Below are 12,078 nucleotides of genomic sequence, written 5' to 3' on the forward strand. Positions count from 1 at the left end.
GACAGACAGACAGACAGAGACAGAGACAGAGACAGAGACAGAGACAGAGACAGAGAGCACTGGTCTATGAGGTAGAGGAAGAAATCTAAGAGCCCTATCATGGGTCCATGGCTTAGCCACAAAATCTCCCTTTCATAGCCACAGGGCTGGTAACCATGGACAGCATCTGCTTCATGCGGTTTGAGCCTTGAACATCTCCGCTGATGACCTGTGACACTGGAGGAATCTGGAACAGGAATGGTGTTCCAGATGCCTTTGTAGTGACAAGTGGAAATGAAAGACCGCTGCCTGCCTTCCTCCTCTGTGTCTCTGGTTCCCAGCACTGTCTGGTATATTTCAAGTAGTGTTTTGCACACACATACTTTTGGAATGGCTATTTTCCCACTGCTTGAGTGTCAAGGTGTCCTCACACTGCTCAGGCCTCGAGGTGATCTTGAGGAGCGCCACAAGTAGGGAGGACAAAACACTCCTGTTGACCTGACATCCTCATGTCACAGGCTTTGAAAACGTGCCTCTCTTTGCCTCCTAGACTGAGTTGCACTTCTAAATTTCTAGTGTGGATAAATGTTAATTCCTTGCTGCCTTCCAAATCTCAACCTTGAGTTCATATTGTACTAAGACCGAGGTGGTAGTCTCCCTTACAGACTCCGGGAAGGTTACCAATCCTATGAAGACCCCGTGTTTCAAGATACAAAATGAGGGCACAGAATGAATTCTGGATAAGAGACAGAAAACAGCAGCAGCAGCCCCAGATAAAAGCCTTTCACTGAGAATTCACCATTCATTACCTACACAAGCAAGCACTGGAAAATTCTGTGGAACTCTGTGTGCTCTCTGAGTATGTGTGTATCTCTGTGTGCACGTGTGTGTGTGTGTATGTGTGTGTTTACCTGTATGTGCATCTAGAGGCCAGGCATTGATTTGACTATCTTACCTGGTTACTCATCACCTTAGGTTTTTGAGATAAGGCCTCTTCCTCAACCACAGTTATGCTGACTGGCCAATAGGCTTCAGGGATCCTCCTATGGCTGCCACCTCCCCAGGGCTTGATTTCAGACACAGGGTACCACACCAGGGTGCCACGCCAGAGTACCACGCCAGAGTACCATGCCAGAGTACCACGCCAGGGTACCACACCAGGGTACCATGCCAGGGAGCCATGCCTAGCTTTTACCCAGATACTGGAGATACAAATCCAGGTCCTTTTGCTTTACCAACTGAGCCATCTCCCCAGCCCCCAAAATGATCTTCTAAGATGGATGCAAATAGCAATTCCATCTTCATCCTTAACTGAAGGTGGCAGTTAAGTGAGGATTCTGGCTTGACAGGTCTCACGTGACTCCAAAGCCCATGGGCTTCTGTCCACAGCACACACACAATTTTCTTCTTCTGTCTACATACATATCTTAGATTCGTGACAGGACGGTTCCTTTCACTAAGAGACAGCCTTAGCCTCCCCATGCCACTTACTTCAGCCGACAAAGTTCATAAGACTCAAAATCCACACTACTTCTAAAGCCTGAGCTACAAAGGACGCGTTGGCTTCTGATCTCACTCAAAACCCTTGCCCAACATGTCCTAACGACCCAGGCAGAATGCTGACCCATGCTCAGTACTCGCTGAGTGCCTGGTGACCATCTCACCACAACAGTGAAGGAGGCCGGGAGGAAGAAAATGTCTCTGACGGAAAAGCAGCCTTTCAACCTTCCTGCTATGGTGGAACAAATGAAGGGGATTTCCAGGTACTTCTCGGGCCCCAGGTCAGAGGCAGCCAAATGTGCAGGGCTAGTAGTCCTGGCTGAGGGCCAGATCATTTTGCAGCGCTCCATGTAAGGGCAAAGAGAATGTCCTTAAGAAATGGGTGGTAAGAAACTGCCCCAAAGTGTCCTCTTTCATGGGCTGGTAAACTGCGATGCTGAGCCAAGAAAGGAATGGAATGGTGGTGCGGCCCTTACAAGTTGTTTGAATAGAGGGAAAAGCCAAGCGAGGTCAAGGCCATCTGAGATGACTCCAGTCCTACCACACTGCTAGTGCCACTTCTCGTTACTGACTAACGAGGCTAGGTCGCTGTGCTTGCTTTGCAGTGTTTATGTTGCTCTGGCATCTTCTGAGTTGTGCACTTTGGACCGGGAGTCTGTTTGCTTTCACTCTTTGCTATTTTTTTCCCCTACAGTGTTTAGACTCAGTCTGGGCACATGCCATTAGAGACTGCTGCCATCTGTACTTCTTGCTGGGATGGCCTTTTCTCACTGTGTTTTCTTCTCCCTGCTTGTCTGGCCTTTGCAATGCCTGGGCTACTGTCTGGCCTGGTGCTGCTGCTGCTGCTGCTGGTAGTGCTGCTGCTGCTGCTGCTGGTGCTAGTCACTCAGGGCTGCTGGCTCCCCTGGAGGGTGGGTGAACTTATCCCTCTGGAGTGTTCTCCATCACTCCAAACTCGGGCCTCTGGGGCCTGGATTACTCCAGACATATTTGGAGACACGGCCGTCTCTATATTTCAACATAGCATTTCTTCCAGCATGACACTGCTTCTCTTCCTGATGTTCCAAATCTCCCAGATATGAAACAGAGCAGCAGTTAGAACTTCTTCCATGTCCTCTTATGGCTCTGTAGAACAGGACTCCAGGAGCTACACAGTTCCTTAGGGGAGACCATCTTTCACTATTTACTCCAAAACAGAGTCCATATGATTCAAAATTTGTTGCTAACCTGTAGAACCCTGATATGCCCTAAACAGTTTCCTTTCTGGTAGGACTGGGGTCTCGAAGTGTCTTATTTCATTGCTCCATTAGCACTAGGTCCACCTTAGACTCTTACGCTGAGATATGTCTCCAAACACAGGTCTTGTCTTGGTCTGGCTGTTGCTCACCCTCTTTCTCTTCTACCTTGTTGTTGTTGTTGTTGTTGTTGTTGTTTTGTTTTGTTTTGTTTTCTGAGACAGGGTTTCTCTGTATAGCGTTGGCTGTCCTGAACTCACTTTGTAGACCAGGCTGGCCTCGAACTCACATCGATCTGCCTGCCTTTGCCTCCCGAGTGCTGGGATTAAAGGCGTGCGCCACCACCACACCTGGCCTCTCTTCTACCTATTAAAGCCTTTTGTGTACCACAGACTCCAACATGGAAACTGTCTTTGAGCCCCGCAGCCCTGGTGTTGCTCCCTCCCTATTTGGACTCCTCAGCACCGCCAGGAGTCTGGTGATTTAGTACGTGGGGTTGCACACTGCTTCAGGCAGGCCCCGGGTGGCTCTCCACCTCTTGTGTCTCCTCCACTGTCTGGTCTTAGAGTTCCAGATGACCCAGCCGGTGCTCAGCAGACACGGAGATCCCTGTGGCACTAAAAGGTGCTGTTCAGGGTGCAGGGCATCAAATTAATACAAATGTCTTTCAGAACACGTCGGTTGGGACTGGGAACCGCCGCCATGGGGTTCGCACATGCTGTGGTATGTGTCAGGCTCTGCACTAAGCCAGGCGCAGATGATGACTCGTTCAGTGCTCCTTGGATGGGGAGGAACCATTCCTACTCCTTTTGCAGGTGGGAGCCTGAGGTACCAGGCAGCTCTGCCTCCTTCTAGACTTCTTCCCGGTGGCTGGCTTGCATGCCTGCACGCCTGCACCCTTCCTGTCTAATAAGCAGCTGTCCAACCCCTCCCATGTTTCATACAAAATCTGTGAAAGGCACCAAACAGACTTCTTCACCAGTGACTTCCTCCTCTGAAAACTTTGAACTATGCCCTACTCTCCCCACTGGCCCACACTGTTCAATGGGCTGAGTGAGAGAGGCAGCTGAGGACTTTGTTGATGGGTCTAGGAACAATCTTCCCTTACTGTGCTCAAGTTCTGCACAGGCAGAGCTTGGAGCCCCATCCTGCAGACACAGCAGTAAAAAGCAGTCAATCTGACTGCCACACCCTTGAAGCAACCCTATCTACAAAGTGTCTGCAAGGCCCTGCCCCCAAGGCCAGCCATTAGCCCAGACCTCAGGTGCCCCTGGGGCTCTGACCTCAGGCTTCTTGGAGTTATTGGTACCTATGAGCCCAGGCATGCACGGGTGGTAACAGCAAACTGGACTAACTGACCCACTGGCTCACTGGCCAAGTGGCTTGTGGTTTCAGCCCCAGACCTGGCCTTCACTGGCTCCCCCTTTCTGGGGATGTCTGAGTCATGCCAGCCTCCAGTCCTTCTTGGCATCATGTGCCCAGAGTGAGGAACCTGAGGCCAAAGGGAGCAAGGGGATGTGCATCAACGCAAGGACAGGACACACCCTTTGCACCCCAGACAGATGCATTGTGCTATCGGGCTCCCGGCCTCCCTGCTTCTGCCTGCCTCCCAGCGCAGAGAGGTAAGTCAACGCTGGAAAGGCATGCCTGGAGGAGCACACTCTGCTGGCTTCTATGGATGAATTCTGCCCCCAAATTCGTATGTTGAAGTTCCCCCTTGTAACTGTGTTTGAAAACGGAGCCTTTAGGGACATAAGCAGGCGCAGACACGATCCTACAGGAGAGCGTTTGTCATGGGATCTGAGCCCTCAGAAGAGAAGCCATGTTCTCTTACACATGTGTTCTTTCCTCCCTCCCACCCCACCTCCCTTCTCTCCTTGCCATATGAAGAAACAGGGAGCGCTGACAACCTGTTTACGGGGAAGGATCCTCATCAAAAACCAACCATGCTCGCATCTTAAGCTCATACTTGCCCTTCTCAACCATGACACTCAAATCCTGTTACACAGCCACCCTGTGTATGGTATTTTGCTATGGTGGCTGAGCTAAGACACTGGGCCCCTGGGTATGTATTTCCCTTCAGCTCTTCTTATGATGAGCTTTGTGCCTAAAAACTGATGGGCAGATCCCGTCAGGAGCTAAGGCTATGAGCACAGCATGAACATCTTCCTGAAATTCCACCTCCTTGGGACTGGCAGAAGGGGTACAAAGTTACAAGCCACCTTTTCTATGGGTCCCCGTATTCATGACACAGTTGTATAGCACCAGGCCATGGTGGACCAGGGGCCAGCCTGAAAACTTCTTCCTCACATCTTCTTCCCTTCCTGTCCGTTCCATCCCCCAGAGATGTGCTGTCATCCAACGAGAGACCTTGCGGAGGCAGGGGGTGAGGGGACGCTCAGCTACCTATTTCTCTTCATCTTTCCACACACGCTCGCTCTACCATGGAGTTCTGGCTAATCCCACTCCCCTGCCATCAGTGTCTCGAGGACATCTGTTCTTCATCTTGTATCCCAGTCCCATGTCACTGTATGAATGAGCTGGCAGTCCGGCCTGAGGCAAATTACCCAGTCAGTGGAAGGCGTATGGATCATTTCTAAGGGGAAGCACGCCTTCCCCACTGGCTAGTCCTCTATCCCCAAAGCCAAAGACCTTGAAGCCCCTGAAGGAATGGACGGCTAGCAACGGAAGGAACATGGAGTCCCCAAGCAGAGAAATCTACCTCCAGTGAGGGGAAGCCTGCCTTGACATCGACACTGAACCACCTCGGGTGGCCAGAACCTCAGAGCTTCTAACTCGCAGTTACCCTTGTGTTAAATACAAGGTTGCCTTCTTGCTAATGGGGTTGACAAGCATGGCAAGCAGAGGAAGAAGGGGGGGAAAGACACATCTCCAGTCACACAAGGAGAAAAGGGATGAAGGACAGAAGAAACTTATCATCTTCCAACACGAGGGTAGAGGACAAGGACCCCAGGGGGAGCCCTTTCTGCAGCCCACCCATACTCATCCATGATAAAGCCAGAGTCTCAAACCCCTGTCTGTGTTTATTCTTCCCTTTAGACTCTAAGGCAAGTTAAACCTCAAGCCCCGGTGACTAAGAACCCACCCCCTCTTTTTCTATCCCTGACAAAGCAACTCCCTGTGGACCGATACATGGTTTCAGGGTTGAAATCAAGGAACTCCAGGTTTGGAGTCTGGCCAGGGTGGCTCTTGGGGTCAGTAGGGATGGAGATGGCAGGCACATGAAGCCACAGGGCAGAGGCCAGCACAGAGGAAAGATCCCGGAACTTGTTCTGGATCCTGCCAGGGCTCAAAGAATTACATCCAGGATTTTTGCTAAGGTGCAGATGCGGGTAAGAGGGCCTAGGTGCTATATAAAGGGCTGCCTAAGTCCCGGTGTCTATAACAAAGGAGAATGGGGCAGTTCTACAGCAAATCCGTGAAGAAATCATCCTCCTGACTCAATTCTAGCAGCTTGCCAGCTCTCTCTAGGGACTCCCCGCCTCCAGCAGGACACAGGTGCAGGTTGAACATGTAGTGGAAGTGCACTCGCTCCCTCTCAGGCATGGCTAGGAGTTGGGTGGATGCATCGGAGTCTGCACAGGCCAGTGGAATCCACTCCATCCCAGGTTACATAATCACACAGCTACAGCCAAGGTCTGAACTGATGATTAACACAGAAAAAGCTCCAAAAAAATAAATTCCAGGGGCATTAGGCAAATGGTCCTTTTAAATAAACAATAGCTTTCATTTTAGCACAGACATAATGCAAAGAGGCGAGGGGAAGAAAGGCTGAGGTAGGAAGAGAGTGGATCTGTCCTAAATCACGGCATTTTCACTTTGTAGAGTTCAGACTCTCTGTGTATCCCCAAAGTCCAGGACTCTGGGGCCAGGGCAGGGACATTTCTTCAGATTAGCACTGCCCCTTACTATACTGCCTCTCTGCCAGTGGCCCTCTTGGGCCCACCCACAGACCTGTTAGGAGGACAGCTGTACTTGGAAACAGACCAAGGAGAGCCTCCCAGACCAAGGCCAGTGCCAAAGAACAGGGTGGGTATCTCTTGGAAAGTCTCCTGACAGCTGGCCACTCCATAGTCCTAAGCAGAATTGAGTTGGTGTGGCCACAGCTCAATCGTCCAGCTTAACTCCAAGCACACACAGTAACAATGCATCTTCAGAATGAACCCTGAAACACTGGGGACCAGTGAGCAAAAGAGAGCCCAGCCCCTTTCCTGTTGGCCCTTACACACACACACACACACACACACACACACACACACACACACACACACACACCCAGCTGGACTCCACCCTAACACTCCACCCAGCCCTGGAATATCTTCCTCCCATCTGCCTGTCTCTATCATCACTCAGCCAGCCAGGAAAACAGGGGCCTGGGGTGGCATGAGGACAGGCGCTGGCTCATGGGCCCTGCCTAGCTAAAGAGCTAAGTTCATAAAAAGATGGCCTCCTCAAAAAACAAACAAACAAACAAACAAACAAACAAATGAAGAAAAGGACCTACCACCTCCAAGGACAAGTGGATGCCTCTTGACTGAACACCCATATACATGCCTGACTATCATGCCTGGACCATCTGTTCACATGCATGGGAGGCCACCAAAGTGTGACACAGAGTCAGATAACAACTGTGAAGGAGAGGTAAGCTAGGAGCCAGATCCCCAAGAGCGTTTGTTTGTGCAATGAACTCTCAGGTACCCGAGAATTCCAAGTTTGATTTTGGCCTTCCAGATTGTCAAGAGGGCAGGACAGAGAGCACTTCATACTGCCTTGATTTGTAACTTTTAAATATTGAGACGTCACTGAGTGTAACCCCACTGTACTCTGGTATGACTGATAGGGGTCTCTACACAGAACCTCAAGTGTAGATAAGACTGTAGGAGGCAAAGCACAGTCTTGGAAGTGGATCCCTTTCCCTGTTTTGCTGAGAGCAGGAAGACCCCAAAGGTGGGGGAAAATTACAAATAAGGTCTGAGCCAGCTCTCACCCCACGTGAGCATGCACACACTATACCCCTAAAGAGGAGAAATTTGGCCCTTGTGTCACAAAGATTCCAAGATCTGCTCTACTCTGCAAGTGGCTAGGTGACCCTAGATAAGGTACCCAGGCTATGTTCTCTCACTCGTCCCCTTATGAGCTGGGAGGTTGCTATTCTTCCCTCCCAAGGCTGCTTCGAAGATTGGCGTTGGACCGATGCACAGTAGGCTAAATGGTAGACCATTGGCAAATGGTCACGTTGTTCCCAGGCATCGTGGATACCTCACAGGATCAGTGACTGGAGGAGGATGGGGTGGCCAGGCAGAACTAACAGATGAGAATGTGGACAATGGGCGGGTGGACAGGTTCTTTAATGAGCACTACAAAGGACACAGCTCTCAGAAATTGTCCATCCAGTACTGATTCATGCGGTATTGCCCCTTGACGTGGCCCTCAAATACCACAACATAAACTCCACTCATTTTTCAGAAAGAAAAACAGGAACAAAAGGCTTGGACCTCATTCCTAGAGTTGGGACTGGCACATCACACGTTTAGAGTAGGTCCCTGAGCCCACAGCAAGGCACACAAGCTCAGCGCTGGAAGGTACATCTTGGGGCTCTCTGCCCTGAGGGTCTCAAAGACAGTTCACAGCCTCGGGTGTGCTCTGACACAGAGATGCTTTTTAGTTTAGGAATAATTAGTGCAATGTAACAGAGGCTTTGATTTTGGTCACTGACATTTAAATGGAGAATGGTAAGTGTGCTACCTGGCCTGATACGTAATTTCATATACGCTGAGTGATATGTTAGTCGGCTTCCACCAAGGTGCCACCATGGATGAGGAAACTGTGCCAATAAACAAACACATGGGCACCACAGCCCCTGCTCCTGCAAGCCCTTTGCCTTATAGCAGTTCATTCCATACCGCCATAGACTGTGGAGAAAGGCATAAGAAGGGGTACGGCTTGGAGATGGGAAGAGACTATAGGAAAACTGAGTGTCACAAACAGCATGTGTGGGGACAACAGAAAAATGTATCAGTGGACGCCCTCAGAGAACTCAGCCACATGCACAGTATATGAGCAGGCTGCCCAGCAACTAAGTCAGTGATATTCCCAAATGTACTGACTATGTTCTAAAAGCTGCTTCCCGCAGGTTTAGCGACTGTACTGTTGCTGTGAAGAGACACTATGGCCAAGGCAACGCTTATAAAGGAAAGAACTTAATTGGGGGCTTGCTTTCAGTCCCTTGTCATCATGGGGGGAGCATGGCTGTGGTGACATGGCGGCAAGCACATGTGGTGCTAGAGCAGTAGGTGAGAGCTACATCCTGATCCATAGGCAGGAGAGAGGGGAGGGGAGGGAGAGGGGAGGGAGAGGAGAGGGAGAGAGGAAGAGAGAGAGGAGAGGAGGGGGGAGGGAGAGAGAGAGGGGGGAGGGAGAGAGAGAGGGAGAGAGAGAGGGAGAGAGAGAGAGGAAGAGAGAGAAGGAGAGAGGAAAAGAGAGAGAGGGGGAGGGAGAGAGAGAGGGAGGAGGGAGAGAGAGAGGGAGAGGGAGAGAGGGAGAGAGAGAGGGGGGAGGAGAGAGGGAGAGAGAGGGAGAGACAGACAGACAGACAGGCAGGCAGGCAGGTAGACAGACTCTGACTGGGTCTTAAAACCTCAAAGTCTGCCCCCAGTGACACCCTTCTTCCAATCAGGCCACACCTCCTAATCCTTCTAATCCTGTCAAACATTTCTACTCCATGAGGTTGAAGCATTCAGATATATGAGCCTATGAGAGTCACTTTTATTAAAACCACCACGCCTCCCCGAACCGCCTCCCCCCACACACACCTTAGAACACAAGCAGAATGCATTTGATAGTGAAAGCCACAAGCCGATCATGTATCAGATATTTTCCAGGCACAGCTTTTAACAACTTCTTCAGAATAGAAAATGCGTCCTTAAAGGAAACTTCCTGACTTGGAGGGAAGAAGCAACCTTTTAAAGGGGCAGCATGGTGCTATTATCTAGAGAGACAGCAGTTGACATTTCCCTTGTCTGGGTTTATTAGAACTGTCATAAAAAACAAAAACAAACAAACAAACAAACAAAACAACAAAATTACCTTCCTCAGAACATTCTAGAAACACCTCTTTCATGACCTAGGCATCGGGTGAGTCGAATGACTCTTATCAGGAAGCCAAGCAGTGGCTCACAAAGGGCCGACTGTTCACTTGCAGCTTTCATGCTAATATACTTAGATATATGTATGGGAACACATATATGCAAATGCATGTATCACATATATGTCAGTAATTTAAGCATTTAACAACAATCTGCAGGCGTTATTCCTGCCACTCACTCCTGGTACAATAATGTCACCACAGGCAATACTGGGCAAACACAAGCCCTGGAGAGGGGAACTGTGGTAACAGGAGACAAAGCACGCAAAACCTCAGCAAACTGTAGCCTTTTGTAGGACCCTTGTGGCAAGCATCATCCGTGTTCTCCTTGGACAACAGTCCAAACTGCATAGGACTCACTAGCCAGGCCCAGCGCACTTTCCACGGAGGAGAAACACAAGTACCCAGGCTGCAGCTTCTTCTGGGGCCAACCCCAGACTGGAGGAATATGAATTTTTAAGAAAATATTATCTTCACGATGGAAGTGTGGGAAATCCTCCAATGGCTCTCAAACTCACTCAGGAAATTAAATTTTGAGAGACTGTTATGTCCTTCTTAACAAGACAAAATAAACCCACAGATGTATGGGTCTGTTGAGTCACATGCCACAGTGTTAGCTATGTCTTCCAAGGCTTAGGGAGGTTATTGTTACTAGAAGGTTCTATTCAGAGCTTCTTATATGCTGAGACTTCCTTAGCCCCTGCTCCATGCTCTCTCTTTGGAATGTCATGTGACAGAAATGCCATATGGAAAACAAGCTTCCTATAATTAATACAGAAAATGCTTAACTTGAAAAGTCACCTCCCTGATTGTCTAAAAGGGTTTCCAGGAAGTAAAGTAAACTGTTTCTGTGTGAATTCATGGTGATGAATGTACCTTCCGGGTTCTTGGGAGGGATCATATCTGGAAAAGCTCTGGGGTAAGAGGGAGGGACCCGTGGTCTGGCGTCTCATGAGGTGCCCAAGCTATATGAAATGAGTTTACCAGTAGAGAGGCTAGGAAGAAAGAAATCAAGGTCTAATCAACTGGGCGGTGCCCAATACCTCTCATAAAGGGAAGCTAAGTTGGGTTCACTGAAGAGACTCCTTACCAGAGAGGAAAGAGGTTTACAAAGAGTGCCCGTGCCAAAGCATTCGAGGGTGATGGCAACAGCTACGGGCAGCATCACCACAGAATGGTCTGAGAAGGCAAGGGAAGGCACCATCCAATACACCCACTGTGCACTGCACACCGATGGAAAAAGAGACTCCCATAATGAAGTGAGCTGTCCCAAAAAGCAGAGAAACAAGACCATGACAGACCAATCAGCCTAATGCTTGTTCTGCTGGATGTGAACCACAAAGTGAACTCCGAGTGTCAGGATTCACACCACAGGTTTGGCTTAGATGGCCAGTGAAGCAACAGCCACTTCTCTGTACTGAGATCGGGCGCCATACCTTTCCTGGAGGCTCATGAGATACTAGGTTTCACCACGAACAAAATCCTCAGCAGAGTCCTCACAGAAACATGGTGACTTGTCATGATGACAACGGCGATGACAGACAATGCTTACACCATGTGCCTGCGCTGTGAGCTGCTTTCCAGCTGCTTTCCTGCCACCCTCAAAGTACAGTGGCTGTTTCTCACGGCGACCCACTTTGGGAGCACAAGGACTTATGCACAAGGACCAGCGCCCCCTGGGAGGAGGAAGTCTCACCTAAGGACTTGTCATTAAGCACACCAAGAGAAGAATACAGACATCAAGGTTCATGAACAAAACGGGGTTAAAGTACTGGCAGCTACACAGGCCATCACTTAACACAAGACAAGCTAAACATAATGGTGAGAGAGACTCAGGGAGTAAGAGCTACAGCCAACCTTGAGGCCTGACGCCATACACAGGACTCATTTCAACACCGGTTTCCATAGAGTACTTGTGATGCTGGGTCTGATCGTCAACTTACACAAGCTAGAACCGCCTGGGAAGAGCACCTCAGTTGGTTGGCCTATGGACAAGACGCTGCCCCCAAGAAAGCGTGGGTTCCCATTCCATGGCCTGGGGCCCTGGGCTCTCTAAGAGTGGAGAAAGTTGAATAGTAAGCATGCACGTGTGCGTTTCTCTTGCTCTTCACTGTGGATGCGACCAGCTGACATTGCGACATTGGGAAGCAAACACAGAGCCTCCTTGGCCTACAATGAGTCTATATTCAGAAACCCATT

At 49.8% G+C, this 12,078-nt stretch overlaps 1 protein-coding gene and 1 long non-coding RNA gene across 4 annotated transcripts in view; one reads left to right on the forward strand and one right to left on the reverse strand.

Moving 5' to 3' along the window:
- ITGA9 (integrin subunit alpha 9) overlaps nucleotides 1-12,078 on the reverse strand; it is a 316,744-nt gene that overhangs the window by 182,016 nt on the left and 122,650 nt on the right. The window lies entirely within an intron of this gene.
- LOC311580635 lies at nucleotides 1,592-5,733 on the forward strand. 2 transcript variants are annotated; one of them, XR_014773531.1, is made up of 3 exons: nucleotides 1,592-1,742; nucleotides 3,386-4,336; nucleotides 5,059-5,733. It is a non-coding gene; the product is annotated as an uncharacterized lncRNA (long non-coding RNA). The 2 variants fall into 2 exon arrangements; XR_014773532.1 differs by having other exon boundaries at nucleotides 3,386-3,529.

This window comes from Acomys minous (assembly GCF_964271855.1).
Source record: "Acomys minous genome assembly, chromosome: 13".
Taxonomy (NCBI): Eukaryota; Metazoa; Chordata; class Mammalia; order Rodentia; family Muridae; genus Acomys; species Acomys minous.